The sequence below is a fragment of the Trachemys scripta genome, chromosome 2, assembly GCF_013100865.1.
Source record: "Trachemys scripta elegans isolate TJP31775 chromosome 2, CAS_Tse_1.0, whole genome shotgun sequence".
In the NCBI taxonomy this organism is placed as follows: domain Eukaryota; kingdom Metazoa; phylum Chordata; order Testudines; family Emydidae; genus Trachemys; species Trachemys scripta.
This window is the reverse complement of record NC_048299.1, coordinates 127,069,843-127,092,538: the sequence shown is the minus strand read 5'-3', so window position 1 is coordinate 127,092,538 and position 22,696 is coordinate 127,069,843. Positions and strand designations below refer to the sequence as shown.

At 40.1% G+C, this 22,696-nt stretch overlaps 1 protein-coding gene across 4 annotated transcripts in view; it reads left to right on the top strand.

Annotated features, from left to right (window-relative positions):
• CTNND2 (catenin delta 2) overlaps window positions 1-22,696 on the top strand; it is a 1,151,766-nt gene that overhangs the window by 710,502 nt on the left and 418,568 nt on the right. The window lies entirely within an intron of this gene.

The following is a 22,696-nucleotide window of genomic DNA, read 5'->3' as shown; positions in this document are numbered from 1 at the left end:
TTCATCTGATCTTTTAAATATTAGCTAAATCTTTTGTTGAGAAAGTTAAGGGACTTGCAGCATTAAACACTGAAATCCTGTTTTTAACCACAATCAAAGTACTGAACATTCCACCACAATAAGTTATTCTCTACCCCCACCCCCTCCCTTTTTTAACAAAATCCTCACATAGGGGAATGCCCTTTCCTTGAACTGATGTGATTAGGTGTAATTGACAATTTCTGCACTACTTCTTAGCAGAAATTTCAAATATGCTAGATTATACTGAATTATATGTGATCGCTGTGTGATATTTACTATGCATTATGGAACAAGCAGGAATCACCAGTTTCATTTCTTCAGGAAGCACAAACTTTAAGCCAGATCCTGAAATTGTGAGGCTGTTTTGTCTTCTAAATCACCTAACTAGAGATCTGAATCGCTTTCAATGGTGAATTTTTGTTCTGTCTTAAAATCATTTGAGTTTCATTGCTATAGTAACAGCCACTGTGCTCATATGTTCTCTTGTCTGACATAAATAGATAACTTTGAAGATAAACAGGATACATACAAGGATTTGCAGTATATATCAGTCAGTTACCCAAGTGCCCTTTTGCAATTAATTCCCCTTATCCTCCTCCACCACCAAAAACTGTTAGCATCATAATATGCAACTCTAGGGTTATGCAGTCCAAAAAAATAGGTTAAATTAAGTGACACTTAAGGAGATGGTCCTAGCTTCTTGTTCCGTTTCCCTAAAAGTTATTTGGAAAATCTCCTGTAAAAGCATTGAATCGAAGGAGTCCAGCTAGCAGAAAAACCAGAGTTTATAGCATTTAATTTCTAGGTTTAGTATGCCTAAAAGTTTTCATCAGTAGGGTTAACTGAATGAGGTCCAAATAGAGAACTTTGGACAACTTGAACACTATTGCTGTCAAATACTCTTTATTCCTTTCACAGATGATGTGGTATTATGCTTAGATACAGGATGGATCAGGTAATATCTTTTATTGGACCAACTTCTGTTGGTGAGAGAAACAAGTTTTTGAGTTTACAGAGGGCTCTTTTTCAGGTGGTATTATGCTTAGCAGTTATAAGAATTTATACACACACACCTCTGGAGTGGCTTCCTCTCTCCACAAATCTCAAGAAAACACACTTCTGCCCAAGGCATACAATATCCCATTATAAAATATTGTTATAAATATGTTAAAACTTTCCAATATTTTGTATTTTAGACTGTTTCATTGTTATGGAGTAAGAAAATTGTTCTATAAAATTTAAATAAGCATGGAAGAAACTGCCAATGTCAGCAGGTCAAAGGGCAAATTTTGTTTAAAATTGTTTGTCTCTTGTAAGTCTGATCATCAATATTCTTCTGGCTTTCCTACTGTTTACAACCAATCTATAAAGTGGTGATCTTTACCCATAGGTAGAGTCCTACCAAATTCACAGTCCATTTTGGTCAATTTCATGTTCTTAGGATTTTAAAAATCATAAATTTCATGATTTCAACTATTTAAATCTGCAATGTCAGGGTGTTGTAGTTGTAAGGGTCCTGACCCAAAAAGGAATTGTGGAGGGTCACAAGGTTATTGTAGGGGGGTTGTGGTACTGCTACCCTTACTTCTGCACTGCTGCTTGCGATGGCGCTGCCTTCAGAGCTGGGCAGCTAGAGAGCAGCGGCTGCTGGCCAGGATCCCAGCTCTGAAGGCCTTGCCCTGCCAGCAGCAGTATAGAAGTAAGGGTGGCATGGTATGGCATTGCCACCCTTACTTCTGTGCTGCTGCTGGCAGGGAGCTGCCATCAAAGCTGGACACCTGGCCAACAGCCACTGCTCTCTGGCTGCCCAGCGCTGAAGGCAGCACAGAAGTAAGAGTGGCAGTATCCCCTAAAATAACCTTGTGACCCCCCCCCCCCCCCCCCCGCAACTGCTTTTTGGATCAGAACCCCTTATTTGAGAAACGCTAGTATCACATGTAAAAGCACACAAAAGACCAGATTTTATGGTGGGAGACCAGATTTCACAGTCCGTGATGCGTTTTTGATGGCTGTGAATTTAGTAGGGCCCTACCCATAGAAGTTCTAAAGAAGTCTCTATTATCTCTTCTTACTCACCTTAAGAGCTGGTGAGCTTTGTATTGCGCTAACCGTCCTTGAGGTATGAAGGAATCTTCGATAGCCTATCAACACCGCTTCTTTGTTGGCCAGATGGTTTGGTGCCGAGGGGTAATAAGCAACTCCCACCCTCAGGGTCTGCGCACCAGCACAATGACCTCATCCCGCAGAACAGAGATAATGCCTAAGGCCCTGACTCCCTAAGATACAGCATTACGCTGCCTTCTGGATTAATAAACCAATAGTGGCTATACATATATTTGTAAGAGTTTCTTGTACACCTGACTCTCAAAAAGTTGGAACCAAAAGACACTGGTATCTATATTTGTCTTAACATTTTTAAAAATACATTTTCATTGTGCTAGCCAGATCTAAATATAGGTATTAAAAACAAGCGAATTTTGGATCTACAGTACTGCAAAGGGAAAAGGACATTTTTAAAACAAGTCATTTATTAAGCCTTAAAGGTGGCCTGCAAATGGGAAAATGGGCTTGCCTCCACCCTGCCCCCGTTTTCTTCTTTATGATGTATAAAAAAGGCCTGAATATTTGTGTGTGTGTGTGTGTGTGTGTGTGTGTGTGTGTGTAAAAAAGTGTTGTGACGTTCCCCTCTGGTGTTATCTAGACCAGTGATCTGCTAGGTCATTCCAATCCTTGACTCTGGGAGCCAGCCTTACTCTGCTCTGCTGTGAGAACCCCACTCCTGGGCTGTTCACGCACAGCCTCGGGCATGTAAGCTGCTCCCAGCTGCTTGCAAGCGAATTACATCAGCCAATATCTCTGGTCCCAGACACAACCCTAGGAACCTCTGTATTGCAGCGTCCAGTTATGCCCGCTGGACGCTGCAAGCTTATGAGTTCAACAATTTAACAAATAAATTTATATTTACCAGGCTTGTTATCCCAAGGGAAGTCTCTGACATGCTTCAAACCAAACGTACTGCTTCAGGTAGAATAAACAAACAAATGTATTAACTATGAAAGATAGATTTTAAGTGATTATAAGTCAAAGCATAATAAGTCAGATTTGGTCAAAGGAAATAAAAGCAAAACACATTCTAAGCTGATCTTATCACTTTCAATGCCCTTACCAACCTAGATGCTTCTCACCACAGGCTGGCTAGTTGACCTTCAGCCAGGCTCTCCCCTTTGATAAGTGCTTCAGTCACTTGGTGGTGATGTCTGTAGATGGCGGTGGGAGAGAGAGGAAGAGCATGGCAAATGTCTCTCCCTTTTATAATGTTCTTTCTTCTCTCTTGGCTTTGCCCACCCGCCCCCCACCCTGCACTTCAGAGTCAGGTGAGCATTACCTCATTGCAGTCCCAACCTGACCAAAGGAAGGGGGGTGATTCATTTGAGAGTCCCACAGATCCTTTGTTGTTGCTTAGGCCAGTGTCCTTTGTTCCTGTGAGGCTGGGCTGGGTTTGTCCCATACATGCCCTGATGAGGTGTGAACTGCCCCTCTGCTTCTGGAGAGTTTTTGCCTGGGCTTGCTTTAAGCCACGAGGACACATTTTCAGCCTCATAACTATATACATGAAATTACAACCTATAACATTACTATAATATTACTATAACAATGATTACTATACCATTACCATAACAACAATGCTCAGTGCATCATGAGCCTTCCGAAAACACCCGACATGACAAACTTTGCATTAGATACCATACAATCATATTATAAGGATGAACATGGGAGTGCTGAGTGTTCCTCTGAGGTACAGAATGTCACAGGTGTATTTCTGGTTTGTTCTTTTACATTAGAAGTTCATGTCTTTCAGAAGTACAGGAAGACAGTATAGTGCCTTGTAAACTAGTCAAATTATATCTCAAGAAACTGAAAACAGAGCAAGGCTTGTTTTGTTTTCTTCTTATCTTAACCCTTATTTAATTCCAATAAAATGACTAATTAACACTTGACAGAGGATATCTTTGTTCAAGTTAAAACAACACCATCTCCTCAACTAATATCAGAGGGTTCACAATGTACATCCCTCTGATGATCCAGAAATGTCCCAGCCAAAGCAGACTTGACATTCCTGTTTTGTTGTTTGTTTTTTTAATCTTATAAATAGACTTCTCTGTGGGAGGAGTAGAGGAACTGTTAGTTTTTATTTGTAAAAAGTAGCAAAAACATAAACTCGTTTAAAAAAAATCATATGCAGGACACCTTTAAAAGGTTGGCAGTGTCCTTTTAGTTCTTGGAACCATGTCTCTCTTTTAATTCCTTGTTCACTGCCAGCAGTCACAGGATATGGTGTATCCACTCCTGAGGAATCCTGACATTAGCAAACTACTTACTGATAGCTCTGGCCATGTCTCTTGGTTTGTCACATGGTTAGGCTCCCTTTGTGTAAACTATTTTTTGGCATTATGGTCTTTAGATGTACCATCTGACTGAAGGAATGTGCATGCTATTATGTATCTGAGAATAAGGCTTTATGTCAGTTTTTATCACAGCCCTTTTATGCTGAACAGGTACTTTGTGTTTTTGATTTAGGATTCTACCATTGAAGTGTTTGTTGTGTCAGTTCTTCTTTTAGGTTTTGCAGTGTCACATACAGTATTTGTTGAAAGGCTTTTTATATTGATGCTTCTGTGTATCTTATGGGATCTGCTTTGATGATGTGATCACATTTATTCATCAGCTTTAATTTATTTCATTTGTAGATTTAAAATGTGGGCACAGTACTTGGGGCTCACTTTGCTTAATATTAAATTGTAATTGTAGGTATTTATTATCACCTCTAAGTATATAACACCAATAAGCTGTGACTTTGTAGAACAATATGTATCTTTTGCAGAAAAAATCCATATTCATGCAAATAATAGTGAATACAAATATGTGTTGGTTACCAAATAATATGCTGTTTGCAATTTGCACCAGTGTTAATTGATTAACTGGTTTATTGATGAAAACAGCTGGTTATGAAAGTGAATCAAGCACAAATGATGTTAGAGAATATAATAGGTGGGAGCCCTTTACAGTTTTACATATGCATTATAATTGAATTTTTTAGGTTGGAACTAAAATACTTTTGTGCTCTTTAGAGGTACCATTAGTCAAGTCACTTCCAAGGTAGCATAGTATAAAACAAAAAAGTTACAAAGAGCATTTAGATTTCACTAAAAATGTTCAAATTTACACATTGCCCCCAAACATGACTGAGTTAGTTTGCATGCAACATAGTATGCTGACAAAATTACAATTCCTATTGAGTTTAATAATATTAATGTATCTCAAAGAATAAAAAGTAGCAGTTCTTAAATACTGTTATACCATCAATTAAAATAATAATTTAAAACAAATACATAGACACATATGTATTAGTTAATTGAGTATCCATGTTTTTTATTCTTTTAGGATGAATTCTTGGATGAGAGCTTTAAGGCTAAATCCTATTGTTGGGCAGATCAAATTATGGATTCTCACGGTTGTGCAGCATAGCTCTGTGAATAAGCAGAGTCCTGAAAATCTAGCTGAGTCATTCTTGACAGCAGCACAGTTCATGCTTTGGAAGAAGATTCCAGATTTGCACTGCTCCAAAACCAACAGTACTAATTGTTCAACTAATAATAGTCATCCCTGTGTCTAGGAGTAATTTCAAGATTGTGATGTTGATGTTGGATGCCAAACACAGAACAGGAACATAGTTCTTCTCTTAAATGATTTTAACAAAGATTTCATCCTGATCAGGACTAACATATGTGAGCATCCACATTACATTATAGAGGATAAAAAATATAAATGTAGGAAAAATCTTCTTCAATGGGCAGGTTATTCCATATTTGCCCATTATGCATCTTTTTCTGAAACATCTGTCACTGGCCACAGAGATGTGATGCTAGTCTAGATAAACCACTGCTCTGATCCAGTATAACAATTCCTATGTCTATGCTGATGCTAGAAGACCTGGGATATAACAGATAATCTAAAATATTATTCCACATTGGATTATTCCAGGCAATGTATTATAATAGAAAGTCATATTAAATGCAAACAAAATGTTCAAAGATTGTGTAGCTCCAGTGCTGGACGCCAATATGTACACCAACTGGCTAGGTTCCAAAAGAGAGCATTAAGGTACTGCAGCATTTTGTAGAATGATGCTGTGACGGGTTGGATCACAGAAACCCCCTTGGGAGCTGCCACCCGATGTACGAAAGACTACCCTTGCTCCTGTTTTCCCTGCCAGCTCAAGACTCCAGCACCCTGTCTTGCTGAGCCAGACACTCCCGTCTGGCTCTAACACAGACCCAGGGTCTGAATCACTTGTTCCAAAGCTGCAAGTTTACCTGAAGACAGCTCACAGTAGTGTGCTTGTCTTTAGCACTCAGATGCCCAACTCCCAATGGGGTCTAAACCCAGATAAATCTGTTTTACCCTGCATAAAGCTTATGCAGGGCAAACCCATAAATTGTTCGCCCTCTATAACACTGATAGAGAGAGATGCACAGTTGTTTGCTCCCTCAGATATTAATACATACTCTGAGTAAATTACTAAATAAAAAGTGATTTTATTAAATACAGACAGTAGGATTTAAGTGGTTCAGAGTAGTAACAGACAGAACAAAGTAAGTCACCAAGCAAAATAAAATAAAATGCGCAAATCTATGTCTAATCAAACTAAATACAGATAATTTCCTCACCAGTTCCAGAGCACTCCCTTTTACAGGCTAATCTCCTTTTAGCCTGGGTCCAGCAATCACTCACACCCCCTGTAGTTACTGTCCTTTGTTTCAGTCTCCTTCAGGTATCCTGGGGTGGAGGGGGTGGGGGGGGTGGAGAGGCTCCTTCTTTAGCCAGCTGAAGACAAAATGGAGGGGTCTCCCACGGGTTTAAATAGAATCTTGTGGGTGGAGACCCTCCTCCTCCCTCCTATGCAAAGTCCAGCTCCAAGATGGAGTTCTGGGGTCACCTGGGCAAGTCACATGCCCCTGCATGACTCAGTCTTTACAGGCCGAAGCCATTGTCCACATGGTATCTTGCATGTCTCCAGGAAGACTTCTCATGTGGATTGGAGCATTCCAAGATGCATTGTTCCCCAAGTGTTTCCTGATCAGGTACTTAACCTGGCGAATTCCTTCCTAAAGAAGCTGACCAAATGCCTCACAAAGCTTACTTAGAAACCAAGCAAGCATACAGCCCATATTCTTAACCTCAAGTAGAAAATGATATATATGTACAAATAGGATGAATAGATATAGTAGATCATAACCTTTACGGAGATATGTTACATGGCACAGGCAGCACAAAACATATTCCAGTTATGTCATACATACATTTATAAGCACCACCTCCCCATAAAGCCTTATGGGGTACACTGTCACAGATGCATGCATGTTAGTTAAGTGAAAGGAGTATTACACAGCTGCTTTTCAGCTCTAAGATGCTACTTGGCTGTATGATGTCACTAGTAACTGTGATGTACCATATTGAAATGTCATCTGTGGCATGCCAGATATTTCATTCCTATGCAGGCATAATTCCTAAAAATTCCAAACCCCAGTGTTCATGTTTTGGATAAGTAATTTTTTATTCAATTGTGTTCATATATACATGGTATTAAAAACTATAAAAAGAAAAGCCATTTGCTCTTATATATCACAATAAATAATAACAAATATATTGTATAATTTTAATGTATTCATATTAAGAAGTGCATCTTATCTTTGGAAAACTTAGCAGATTGGTCTGATACAAATGAATCTGTTTCAAGATATTAGGGCCCTATCCAGCTCCCTCCCTCACCTCTCCTCTCAATGATATCTCCCTTTGTATTCCGTCCCACACACATCTCCTTGCCCTGGCATGTAGGACCCTAACCTCCCATTGAAGTCCATGGAAGAAAACGATTCTTATTCACCAGTGAGTGTTATATCAGGCCCTTAGTCTCTACTGTTTTTGGTTGAGAAATACATATGTCCCAATTAACATATTTATTAAAATGATCCAGAAATGATATCATAAATAAAATAAAAATAATCCAGAATGTGTCACAAATTCTCTGTATTTTCTTGAATGCTGTACTGTGTACTTGTGCTGAAGCTGAAACCTTTTATAGTATCACATATGAAAATACATGTATCCAGCCATTTCCCTTGTAGCTCCCCATTTGAAGAATAACCTTTTCAGCTGAACTAAAGCCAGTGTGAGAATCAGATTTAGTGCTGCACTGTACTAAAATCATCCTCTTTGGGGAAACTACTAATCCTAAAGAAGATCCAGCATTGAGCATAAAATACTATTTAGACTGTGTAAGGCTGCAGATTCCCAGTCATGTTTTAGTTCCAATATATATATATTTGTTTATTTAGAGATTAAAATGCATCCCTTATAAATAGACTTCCAACACAGAATAAGTTGTTCTCTGTGCATCAAAATTGCATCCCTAGACAAAACTGAGCTAATAGATAGTCCTGTTGTGAAGAACAGCTTTGCTTTTTTGGACAAAAGAAGGAAGAGAAATTCATAGCCCAACATTTTTTTATATTTAATCAGAGGTCTCAACCATGGATATGATTGGACCATAACAAAAAGACGACAATATTTTTCAAGTGTTTTCCTTAACTCCCTCTTAATTTATTTTTATAGACTTCTCTCTTTAAAAGAGAAAAACATTGCTTTATTAATTTATACCAGGATGGGTTATTCTTGTTTTTATTTTTATTATTTTAATAATTTTCTTTTTCTACCTGATACAAGTTTTATACATTTGAGCTTTGTGAGTATCCTTTAGTTCTGGGACAGAAAGGTCATGTTCTGATTTTTTTTTACCCTTACTGTTCTTTTCTCTGTTTTGGCACTTTCCTTTTAGCTAGCAAGATGAAACACAAGGCTATTTTGAGGCCTCCATTAATGTGTCTTCATTAGTTTCCTGGTCAGAGAGCATTCAGAAAATTAAAATTTGGCCTCCTTTCCACACTTTGTGATGCCAAGCTGTTTCATTCAAAATACAAATGATTTTTCACATGCCTGGGGAGTAAAAATCCTGAGGCTGGTCCCAAAGTTGATGCAAGTACAAAACACCATAGTTGCACTATCTGGCTGACTTTATTTCTCTTATTTTACTGCCAATTCTCTTCATTCCTATTCCTTCAAGAATTATTATTATCATTATAGTACTGCCTTGGGACTTCAACCAAGAACAGGACCCCTCTGTATTATTCATAAACATACTGTAAGAGCTTACATACCCTGAAGAGCTTACAATTTAAGTAAGCAAAAAAAGAGTTGAGGGATAAGGGCTATAACGTAAAAGCAGAGTCAACAAGGTGATGGTCTGCAAATGTCATGTTACTTCAAAGATTTTGTTTCTTTCATTCTCATATAAAAAAAGATAGGGTTTTGTAGAGAAAGGATTGGCTGAATAGAGAGAAAAGGGAGGCAGAGGGGTAAACTGATCAGAAAGCATATAAGAGGAGTATGAAGAGCAATGGAGTGAAGCTTAAATGAACAGACTTTGAGGGAGGGAGTTGGAGCAAACAACCAATCAGCAGAGGGGAGAGAATGTCCAGAGTAAAAAATGTGCACAGCTGTCAGGCACTGATGACATCATCAGAATCCAAAGCAGTCTCTGCTTGAGCTGCTATTCTCTTCTCCTGCTGGCTGAGTATCTGGCTGTCTTCTTACATCAATTTTTTTTGTCCCCAAGCTTGCATGGCTTCAGGGAGGGGTTAGGTTACATGGGCCTTGGTGTTCCCAGGGAGGTGGTGTCCCCTGCACAGTTCTGGGTCTTAGGATGGTATGGAAGTGGTAACCCTGGCTGGGTCTCCATTCCTCCATAGTACGGCTGTACCCGCTTCAGACACTTTTCTGTTGCTAAGATAATCTCTAGTTAGCTCTTCCCAGCAGTTCCTTTTGTCCTGAAGCTCACATGGGTGGAGAGAGGGGATGCTGCTGCGTGGGCCATGGTGCCTAGGCATGGGGGAAGACTCCCCTGTACATTTCTTGCTCCAGAGGTGCTGGGGGTGGTGATGGAGGGGTAATTAATCTCTTTTTAAACAAAAAACCCTATTGCTATATTGTCTGTATCAGAATGGATGCATTCATATGTTCAGTTTGTGCCCATTCATGTATCCAGGTGCTACATAGTTTATGTGATACAAATTCTAGCTTATTTAAGATCAGAAACTCTAATGCTAACCCCTGCAAAATAGAATGTATATCTCTTTGGCATGAAAGACAGGCGATTGCTAATAAGCGTGTCAAGATTCTTGGGTCTCTCACCATGTTCTTCATATCTTGGAGGGGAGTAAGGGCATGCTCTTCATTTTTATTATGGTAGACATCCTTATAGTCCTTGCTGGTCTTATGGTATACAAATTGTATGTAGTGGATGAAGTGGCTGGGGAGAAGACTGAACACTGATATTGGAGAACTTGCTAAAGGTATAATCAGTTGCATTGTGGAGAAATTTTACAGTCCTCTGTTGTGGCTCTGCTTGTGTCAAATAGAACTTCTTTCTCCTTGGTCATAGCAACTACAAACCTCAAACCGATGGAAGTATGTGTGGCAAGTGTTAGGCAACTACTTGGCCTCTTCAGTGGCTCTCTTGTGGGGAGACATGTCTCTCTGAGTTCCATCATGTCCTCCTTCCTGTTCAGCATGTATGAAAAATTGCTAGGTGAGATTGTGAGATTTGGGCTGTAGTGTCCTCAATATACTAATGATGCTTAGCTCTACATCTCCTTTTCACTGACTCCAGAGTTTGCAAGCTTATTACTCTTGAAGAGCAAGATAGAGATCTGTGTAAAAGTGAATAGGCTGTGTCTCAACTCAGATAAATTGAAAGTTACGCTTTTTGCCAAGATAAAGCACTTGCAGAGTTGAGTGGAGGTGATATCTGCAGCAGTCAAGTTTGCAAAAATGCTTTTAAACCTTTTGGTGCTGTCTGATTCATCACAGTCCCCAGATTTTCAGGTAGTGCCTTTAGCTTGTGCTGCCTTTCATTATCTATGAATGACCAGTCTCTGACTATTGCTTCCTAATGTGGGTCAGGCAAAAATTTTCCTTTTTTTTTTTTTTTTTTTTTTTAAGAAGGGACTGCAAGGGTCATGTAGTCTAACCCCCAGGATTTGTTGCATCTAAACCATCCAAGACCGATGGCTATCAAGCTTCTTTTTGAAAACCTCCAGTGAAGGAGATTCCACGACTTCCCTAGGAAATTTGTTCCAGTTACAGTAGGGAAGTTCTTACAGTTATGAAGTTTTTCCTGAGATTTAATTTAAATCTGCTGTGCTGTAGTTTGAACCCTTTGCCTCTTGTCCTGCTCTCTGTGGCAAGAGAGAACAAGTTTTCTCCATCTTCCTTATGGAGCCTTTCAAGTATTTGAAGACCATTATCATGTCCCCCCCTTTAATCTCCTCTTTTCCCAATGAAACATACCCAGTTCCTTCAGCCTTTGCTCATATGGCTTACATCCCTTTGATCATTTTTGTCTCTTGCTTGTGGAGCCTTTCTAGTTTCCCTACATTCTTTTTATATATCAGTGACCAAAATTGGACACAGTACTCCATCGGAGGCCTAACTAGTGCCAAGTTGAGCAGTACTATCACCTCCCATGACTTCCATGCATTTGCTTTCTTTCTTTCTTTTTTTTTTTTGCAACAGCATCACATTGTTGACTCACGTTGAGGTTATGATCCACCATAACTCCCATTCTGTATTTGTTCATTTGGTTTTTCTTCCCTAAGTGTAGCAGCTTACATTTGTCTTTATTGAATTTCATTTTTGTTGTGTATAGTCCAGTTCTCCAATTTATCAAGATCTCTCTGAATTTTAGTTGTATTAGGGTTACCATTCGTCCGGATTCCCCCGGACATGTCCGGCTTTTTTGAGTTAAAAATAGCGTCCGGGGGGAATTTGTCAATGTCCGGATTTCCCCCCATGCAGAGCGTGCACGGCTTACAGGGCAGCCGGCCGGATCGTGCCACTCGCACAGGGCTCCGGCAGCCTGAGCCCTTCCTCCACTTCCCCCTCCTCTCCCCTGCAACTTGAGACCAGTCCCCTCCTCTCTCTCCCTCCCTCCCCCTCTCTGCATTCGCAGATCGCCGGCCCTCGGCTCAGCCTCCGGCAGTCTGGAGCTCCGACCCTGCTCCCCTCCCCCTGCTGTCGAGCGCGCTGCTCTGCAGCACGGTAAGGGGGCCGGGGGTCAGAGAAGTGGCAGGGAGGTTCTGGAGGGGGTAGTCAAGAGACAGGGAGCAGGGGGAGGGTTGGATGGGTCAGGAGTTCGGGGGGGCTGTCTGGGGGTTGGGGGTGTAAGGTTTTGGGCAGTCAGAGTACAGGTGGGGGGGGGTCTCAGGAGGGGGCAGTTAGGGGACAAGGCACAGGGAGGCTTAGGTAGGGGGTGGGGTACTGGAGGGCAGTTAGGAGCAGGGATCCCAGGAGGGGGCAGTCAGAGGACAGGGAGCAGAGGGGTTTAGATGGGTCAGGAGTTCTGGGGGGGGGGGGCTGTCAGGGGGTGGGGGTGTGGATAAGGGTTGGGGCAGTCAGGGGACAGGTAGGGGTAGGGTCCTAGGGGGCCAGTTAGGATGTGGGGAAGGTCTCAGGAGGGGGCAGTCAGGGGACAAGGAGCAGGAAGGCTTAGGTAGGGGGTGGAGTCCTGGGGGGCAGTTAGGGGCAGGGGTCCCAGGAGGGGGCAATCACGGGGATAAGGAGTGGGGGAGAGGGTTGGGGGTTCTGAGGGGATGGGAAGTGGGAGGGAGTGGAAGGGGCAGGGGCGGGGCTAGGGCAGGACGGGGCGGGGCTAGGGCAGGGCTCCTCCCGTCCTCTTTTTTGATTGTTGAAATATGGTAACCCTAGTTGTATCCTCCAAAGAGTTTGCAACCCCCCTCCACCTTTGTGTTATCTGAAAATTTAATCAGTATGCTCTCTAGTCCTACATTCAGCTCATTAATAAAGATGTTAAATAACACTGGACCCAGAACAGATCCCTGTGGAACCCCACTTGAGACCTCCTTTCAATAGGACATGATTTCTTTGTTCGTGGTTGTTTAACCAATTATGTATCCACTTAGTGGTAATTCTACAGAGCCTGCATTTCTCCAGCTTACTTATGAGAATGCCATGTGAGACTGGGTCAAAAGGCTTGCTAAAGTCCAGGTATATTATGTCCTCTGCATTCTCCCTATCCACCAAACCAGTTAACTTGGCAAAGAAGGAAATCAAGCTGGTTTGGCATGATTTGTTCTTGATAAGTCCCTGCTGCTTGCTGGTGATCACCCCTTCATCCTCCAGGTATTTGCAAATGGAATGTTTTATACATTGCTCTAGTACATTTGCAGGTATTGAGGTTAGGCTGACTGGTCTCTAGTACCTCAGCTCCTCCTTTTTCCTCTTTTAAAGATTGGCACTATCACTTTTAGGCTAGACTACTTCAATTCTCTTTATGTAGAACTGCCATTGAAATCTTCCTAGAACAGTGGTCCCCAAACTGTGGGGCACATAGGAATGTTCAAGCAGGCACAGCAGGGCCCGGGCCAGCCCCCACGGAGGAGCGGGGAGGGAATGCCACCCAGCCCCGCTCTGCCCCCAGCTCTACTCCAGGCACAGCTTTGCTTCCGGTCCCAACCCCAATTGTAGCGCTGGTCTCAGCTCCTGGCTCCCTGCATAGCCATAGTCCCACTCCTGGCCATGGCCCCAGCCTTGCCCCCAGCCTCAAGCCCCGACCGCAGCCCAGGTATGGCTCTGCCCCTGACCCTGGCTGTAGTCCCAACCCCCTCCCCCCCACGGTTCTGCTCCTGGCCACAGATCCACCCCCAGCCCCTGGCTCCCAGCCCAACTGCGATTCCAGCCCCAGCTCCGACCCCAGCTTGTAACCACCGTTTGGGGAGGGGAAGGGCAGACAGGGGTAAGGGAGGGGAGCAGTGTAAAATGTTTGGGGACCTAGAAGCTGTAACTAAAGCAGAATACAGCTGTCCATATAATGAGTATGGCAAACTGCAGTGAATAGACAACACATTGTCTGAGGTCTGCCTTCTTGTTTGCTCTAAGTGCAATTGTAGGTGCTTGTGAAAACCACTGAAGCTCAGAAAGATTCAGGTGGGACCCAGTTCTTTGAAAGAGAGCTTCTGACCCAAAATCCCCATTGCAGCATTTACTGTGCCAGTTAAGATTAGATGGACAATTCTTGGTGTTAGTTCCTGGACTTGAACTCTTTAGAACATTAGAACTTAGGGTCTCGCCTCTGGAATTTCCTTCCCATACCCATCAGCTGCAACCAGAATCTAGTGAGCTTTGTGACTCAGTGCAAGAAATGCAAGATGTATTTATTCTGATTTTGTTTTGTATGATTTTTGTTTTGTTTTTAGGTTTTGACTTTTTATTACTAGAAAAATGACTCAGTTGTGCTGCCATTGCTGTAGCCATCAGTTTTGTATTCTCAGTCGGACTTATTTTGGGTAGTTTTATGCAAGTGATATTTTTGTGAGGGTGTTTTTTTTGTAAAATGTGTAGTAAGTTTATAGCTGCCAGGGCGATAGGTGTTGTATGAATAAATAAAATGAATTAAAAGTGAGAACCATAGTCTATTTTCTCTGTACAGTTTTTTCTGACAATTTGCTTTAGATAAATTGGCATGACCTCAGTATTTCATTATTCTTTTTATTTGCTTATACTTGCTAAACTTCCCTTTATTTAGTAGAATACCTAGGTATTCCTCTAAATTCTATGGTGATGTTACTTACTTATATAAGGTTACTTTTAAGCCTTCATGGAGGCTGCTATTGTATTTATAGGTAGATTATTTTGTCTGCATATTGCATTTTTACATACATTTCAGTAATACAAAGGAGCTGTTTAACAAATACTCATAATTAATTCACCTATATTTTAACAAAGGCTAATCCATGTTCCAGTTTTCTTTCAGTGGCATAATTGCAATAATATTATATAGATTATCTGGAAAAGTTTCTTTACATGTAATTGTCCTTAAAAAGTTGTGTATGTACTATGAATTCTATTTTAGATGTAATGCTAACCCAAATTATTAACCAAACCAAGATGAATGTGGAATATATTGGTGGTTCTCTAAAGAAAAATGTTATTTCATTGTGCTGAGTGGGATGATGAAAGTTAATAAAGCCTGTTTTCCCTAGAAAGTCACAAAAGAACCACACAGTGGTTCTTAGTGATATATAGAAATCAGTGGTCTCATTTGAATGTTTAGCTAGAAGCCTCTATGGAAAAAAGTTTGAAATTAACTTTACATCAAAGATTACTTTTATGTAAAAGTATACATACTATCTTATGGTCCTCTATCTATACTCTTAATAAAATATAAGTTTAAGCAATAATTTTTTAAGGCTATTGCCCACAACATTTTAATACTTCTTACATGTCTATTAACATGCAGTATGCATAGTAAAACCAAATTACAAAATAAAGTCGCACATATTACTTCTTTTTTTCTGATAGCAACCCCCAAATGTAATATAAGGTTCTGAACTTCAACAGTGCAATTTCAGAGGCCTAGAACACATGCTTGCAAACAGAACATGTTGTCATAGTCAACACAGAATAGTAGTGCTGGGTTACTGGGTAGCTTAGCTGTTTTGGAACCAGTTAGGCGTTTGTGTACATAGCCCTGGCCTCTGGAGGCTCTCTTGAGCTCTACAGGGATGTGTGAAGGTTGGATGCTTAGACCTCATTGTTTCTTGGGCAGAACAGGGTTATTGATCACTTTCTTGTACCCTATATAGGGTTGTCGTATGGAGAGGAAGAACTGGCTATTAGATACTAAATAAACACTTTTCTTCCTTTACTGAGTTGCAGTTCTTGCGGAACAAGCATTAAGTGTAGGATCTACAAGACATGCTATGGTTTTCTTCACTGTATACCTGTTTTTTGGGGTATATTCATCCGTATGCGCTAACATTATCTTTCTATTTCTACAGCTGCTGAGCTGAATGCTTTGCAATAACATCAGTCTGTCTAAGCAAGAAAGAGCTAATGTTGCAAAACAAGCTTTTGTGCTTCAAAATTGAGTCAAATCTATTATTAATAATAATTAATTATTATTACTACTACTATCTTTGTGCGGATAAAAAAAACAGGCATTAAGCCCCCTCCCCTCCCCCCCATTAAAAGGTTCTGCCCTGGGATCATAACATGCTTTTATTTTGAAGTCAGAAACCGTCATGGAGCAGTGGTTAACTACCCAGACAACATACGTGCTGTTGCCTGGTATCATTCTCTAGTAATATCATGCTGTCTCTGGAGAACTCAACCTTGAGCTGGAGCGGCTAGTGAAAGGAAAGTTAGAAAAGTTGATTTATATTAGAAAACATTGGTGTCTGTTCCAGTTATGCACAATATTTCCTTTTAAAGTTTGTTTTTATTTAACTTAAAATTGAAGGTTTGGGTTTTGGGTTTTGTTTGAAAGAATAGGGGAGAAAAATGAACTGCCAACCCAGTAAAAAGCTATATTTCATGACTTTGTCTTTTATTTTCTGTCTCAGTAAAGGCAGATTGCTACTGTTGGGTGGTGATGGTTTTTTGGTGTTTGTGTTTTATTCCCCCCAGTTCAGCTCTCTGTCTCAGAAATGAAACAGGAATTATCTCCCCAAACCTGTTCGTGATTTTTAATCTGCTGTCTGTAGCCGGCTATCTCTACCTCTTATCTCATTTTAGCTCCCAGTCACATTTCTCCTTTTCCTCTAGACATTTATTTGTGATGAAATGTTTTAAGTAGGTGAATGCTTTTGAGCAGAATGAGGACAGTACCTGGAAAAGAAAAGGCTTTCACAAAATATAAATGTACTGACTCTTTTTGTGAAAACTTCTGCATTTGGAGCTGTACCGAATTAAAAAGATGCAATAGTGGTTTGCAGTTCAGAAAAGCATTGAGGGATTGTAAAAGTAAATATAAAAAAATGACGGAAACACATGTAGGAGGTTTTTCTTTGTTTTTAACACAGAATAGCAGAATTAAGGTTTTACATATGGGTGAAAACAATTTGTCCTGAAACTTCATCGAAAACAAAATGAACCATGCTAATTTTTTTCAGGTTCAAAAATGTAAGCATTAGAATTTTTATTAAATCCTAATACATTTTTTTCACTTTTTAGCACCTGAGGTGCAAGTATTAAAGTCCGATAAGAGAGACTGCTTTTGCGGTATCAGTAGTGCAGCTATAAAACCAAAGCGTATTGAAAATTTCAAAAATTTTGAAACCTAATCTCATGAGATTTCCAACCTGATTTTCAGACCAAAGAAGTTCATAATGCTGTATGTTTGGAGGAGGTTCATATGATATCCCATATATAAAATCATTACCATGCTTGCTGTACAATAGATAATCTGTACAAAATCAACTGTACTGGACATTTTATGAGAATTTATTAAAATTATATGAATTTGTATCTATCATATCATCTTGAGACATTGCATACATATGCTTTTCAACAAAAATCTACCTCTCCTTTGATCATGCTTGAGAATAAAACAAACTGAATGCATTTTTCATCTGTTCTATAGATAAGATATTTTTCCTGCCATAAAAATCATTGTCTGACTGTTTGCTTGCCAGCAAAGAGCCTATAACCACAAACAAAACAAACCACCTACACTGGGGGTCAACTGTGTGCAAACCACACACAAAACATGAGTAAATAGGCTTTACACAGGGGATCTAACAGAAACTGGGCGGGGAGGGAGGCAAGCAGGCAGGAGTCCCTCTTCCAAACCCAAGAACCTGTATATTATAGCATGTGTTCACTTTGTTATGGTCTGATACCACAGCATGAACCAGAACTGAGCAGGGGGATACAATATGCAAAAAACCTCCAGAAATCACATGTATCAAAAACCTAACTTGTGATCAGGCTTTTCAGTCCGGTCAGAGTTTGTACAAGAGGTGAGAGGAGCATTCCCCCAAAAAGGAGGGCGGAAAAAAATGCAAGGCTTCTGAAAACCTTAAAATAAATAAATAAAGTGGAAACATTAAGTATCAAATGTACCATATGTTTAAAAAATGAGAACTAATATACGTGGTGTAGAAATATTTTTTTTACTTATTTAAACTGCTGAGAAATACTATTTGGGGAAAAAGATACCCACTTAAGAAGGCGGCACTACAGACCATATTGCTTGTTCTGTTTAATACATATCTTGGGTATGCTGGAGGCATTTGGTGACACACCCAATGCATGCATTAGCTAGTTCAGCCATATGGCCTGTTGTGTTTTACTGGTTAATTTAACCATCTGTCATGTAAATAATGTTTAAAACTTGTATTCATTTTGAATGCTTGGGTTCACTATGCTTTCTTCTCTCCTTGGTCTCTTGGTCCCCAGGGTGCTGCACATTAAGAGCATTATTCTGTTCCTTGACATATCTCAAAAAATGTAGCTGTGTGGTATCTCTGTGCACTATGAATAAGAGTGATATCCTCATTCAGTTCTTATTTGGCCAGAATTGCTACTGAAGTCAATGGGAATTTTGTCTGAGTCAGGATTTGTCCCTGGATTATATCACCATTATGGTACATCATATACATATTTCAACCATTTCTATACTTATATATGTGCTGACATTTTTTCTTCTATGTGCTTCTCTTTGGTTCTCAACCAGTATTCATTGTCATTTCTTTACTGCATATAATGAAACCAGTTTAATAGCTGAAGTCAACAGTATGAGATAAATAAAAGATCATTTGTTAAAACTTCTAGGGTTAAAAAAGTTGAGCTGGCATAGTATATGTCTGATCGGGACTAGTGTGAAAAGCTTTTACAGAGAAATAGGTCACCTAATTTCCTTTTCCTCGCCGATTAATTTAACATTATATATTGAGATATACTATAACTGGAATTGTAGTCTCCAGAATGCAATGCATTGAAGTAGTTTGGAATTTTCTCTATACACTAAGGCTTGGTCTACACTACCCCCCTAATTCGAACTAAGGTACGCAACTTCAGCTACGTGAATAACGTAGCTGAAGTTCGAAGTACCTTAGTTCGAATTAGTTCGAACTTACCTTGGTCCACACGCGGCAGGCAGGCTCCCCCGTCGACTCCGCGGTACTCCTCTCGGCGAGCTGGAGTACCGCAGTCGACGGCGAGCACTTCCGGGTTCGACTTATCACATCCAGACTAGACGCGATAAGTCGAACCCAGAAGTTCGATTTCCAGCCGTCGAACTACCGGGTAAGTGTAGCCAAGATTTCACTATGTCAGTCAATGAAAGAGACTTCTGCTGTATATAGGAGTCCCCCATTTCTCACATCTTGCTCCTGAGCATTACAAGCAAAAGGTACATATTGACCAACAATACATTTACTTAACTAGCATGTGTCAAAGTTAGATTCAGGACTCACAATTTGTTAGACCACTCTGTTTATTAGCACAGTGCTCTGCTAATACACTTAGATAATGTGAGCACCATGCAAGACCCACACTACCTTATTTTATACAGATAAAAAGGGTGCGAACTTAACAAGAGGACAAAGAAAGCAGAACTGACAAGTTTGCCTGAGGCTAGACATACATATTCAATTTCCTTACTAACTTTTACAGATCTCTGGTTAATGCTCCACCATTAGCTTAAGTGGACTCTTTGTTTATGCCTTAATGTTTCTTTTCCTAACAGCTGTATTTCAACATTCCTTATTTCTGCTTAAAGGTACATACAGCATTTCTTTAATCCATTCTATTTTTGCAATATAATTCATTCCACTTTCACACATGTATTGTACACTTTTTTTGTAAGGACAGTAGCATTTCATGACATGCTTCTCAGAGAATAAATAGGCATGTCAATGAATTTTCAGCTGTAGGATGCCATTTAGGTCAAAATTCCCAGTGTGACATATTTCACTACACTGAAGAGCATACTGCATTCCAAAGCTAGAAAAAACGGCAGTCCTTTTTAATTTTGTGTATGAGCCATTGTGTCACTTCACCTATGGGCATACTGTAATGGGACATCTACTGTTACAACTTATATTGAATTATCCATACACATTAAATGAATAATATTAACCATACTCTATGTCTCATGAAAACCTTACAAATGCAGATCAAAGGAGTTCCAGTCATTGCCTTATGAACCCAATTTTCCAGACTGCATTACATCACACGGTGCTAAGTTTGGCACTTGGAACTTTGAGTCATCTGAAACATTATGAAAATCACATGTAGCCAGTCAGCAGCTGAGTAGATCTGTGTGTGGTGTTTACCTAAGTGTTGCACTCAGTAAACCTGTTATTGAGAAACATGTGTCAGATGGTGTGTGTGGTTAAAGCGACCAGCTTTGAGCCAAATCATATCTCATTAATGGGGTTCCCGTATTATACACCTGGTGAACCTGCCACTTCGGTGAATGGAGGTTTGTTGTTGGAGCAAGAATTTGGAATTGAGGCCTGCTGCTAACCCTTCAAATGCATAGTTTATCCTACTTTTTGGTGATGATTCATGTGTGTATCTTTCATGGGTTTCCTATGGCACAGTGTTGGTTACCTGCTGCCACCACCAAGTTTCTCACTTGGAAATTTTACCACAGGGCGTCACTGCCTCTCCTCACTCGTTACAAGGACCCTATCCCGATGAATTGGGGTCTCAGTTAGGTATGGTAGGTATTTTTCAAAGGCCACTGCAGAAATCCCCCTTCACCACAGCTGCACTCCAGACTCCAGTCAACAAACTTGTACTTTATTATTAAAACCTATGAATAACTCAGGCACTAATAAGCTGGCAGGATCCACTGTCCTATTTAAGTCCTGGCAAGTCTCATTTCATAATCTAGTTCAGGCTTCCTTTTTATAACTCATGGAGTCCAGTGTCCAAGTCTGGTCTCTCTGCCACCATCCAGGATGGCTCCTAGAACCAAATGAGACCTCACAGAATGCTTAGGTTTCAAACCACTGTCTCACTTCCACCCACATATTTTATCTATCACATACCTAATACCTAAAATAGTATGGACATAGCACAACCCCTAATGTTCTCCTCAGGACCAGTGGCTGTACTGAGCTCTTAGACCTAGAGAGGAGGGGAGTGCATTCCTTTGCTCAACTCTAGCTGTTCAGAGCGTAACCTTGGATGTCTAAGAGCCCTATCCAATTGGATGATTGGTGGCTGAAACAGGAGAATTTCACGGGGGGAATAAAGAAGTAATGTGATATATAAGGTTCTATCGGTGGTCATATTCACCTGATGAACTAGAGAGATTAAGATCTAGCTTTAAAGTATTTTTTTAATTACAATTAGACATATGTATTTTGGCAATTTATTGAAATGTATATAATATACACAGACTGTAATTGCTCCTTTGTCTAGTAAATAGATATTTAGTCGATTTGATTTAAATTTTTCAACCAAAAAATGTTCTCTGTCAAAAATTATTTTTTTGGGGGGGAGGGGGGAGACATTCATTTCCCACTATTTTTATAGTAACTTCTAAACATTAAAATTTCCTTTTGTTTTCAGTTTATTGAAATTTTCATTTCAATTTTCAAAACCCAATAACCTGACATTTTGGATTTTTTTCCCCATTCCCCCCCTTTTTTTCCACGGAATAATAATATAATTAATGGAGATATCCCATCTCCTAGAACTGGAAGGAACCCTTGAAAGGTCATCGAGTCCAGCCCCCTGCCTTCACTAGCAGGACCAAGTACTGATTTTGCCCCAGATCCACAAGTGGCTCTCTTAAGGATTGAACTCACAACCCTGGGTTTAGCAGGCCAATGCTCAAACCACTGAGCTATCCCTTCCCCTAATGCAATAGAATGAATATCTAGGGATTTTCTTTTGTTTTTTTCCTCACTTTTTACTTTCAGACACTTCATAAATGATCTAAAAAAGGGGTAAATAGTGAGTGGCAAAGTCTGCAGATGATATATTACTCATGATAGTTAAATACAAAGCTGACTGCGAAGAGTTACAAAGTGATCTCACAAAACTGGGTGACTGGGCTATAAAATGCCAGATGAAATTAAATGTTGATTAATGCTAAGTAATGCACACTGGAAAACATAATCCCAAATATACACACAAAATGATGGTGTCTAAATTGGCTGTCACTACTCAAGAAAGATATCTTGGAGTCGTGCATAGTTCTCTGAAAACATGTGCTCAATCTGCAGTGGCAGTAAAAAAAGCTAACAGAATGTTTGGAATCATTAGGAAAGTGATAGATAAGACAGAAGATAGCATATTGCCTCTATATAAATCCATGGTATGCCCACATCTTGAATCCTGCGTGCAGATGTGGTCACTCCAGCTCCAAAAAGATACATTGGAATTGGAAAAGGAACAGAAAAGGGCAATAAAAATGATTAGGGGTAAGGAACAGCTTCCATATGAGGACAGATTAATAAGACTGGGTCTTTTCAGATGGGAAAAGAGATGACTAAGGGGGATACAATAGAGGTCTATAAAATCATGACTGGTGTGGAGAAAGTAAATAAGGAAGGGTTATTTAATCCTTCTCATAACAGAAGAACTAGTGGTCACCAAATTAAATTAATAGGCAGCAGGTTTAAAACAAACAAAAGGAAGACAGGATACTGGGCTAGACGGACCTTTGGTCTGACCCAGTATAGCCATTCTTATGATGCCAAAGGCATCTGCGTCTGATGAAGTGGGCATTCACCCA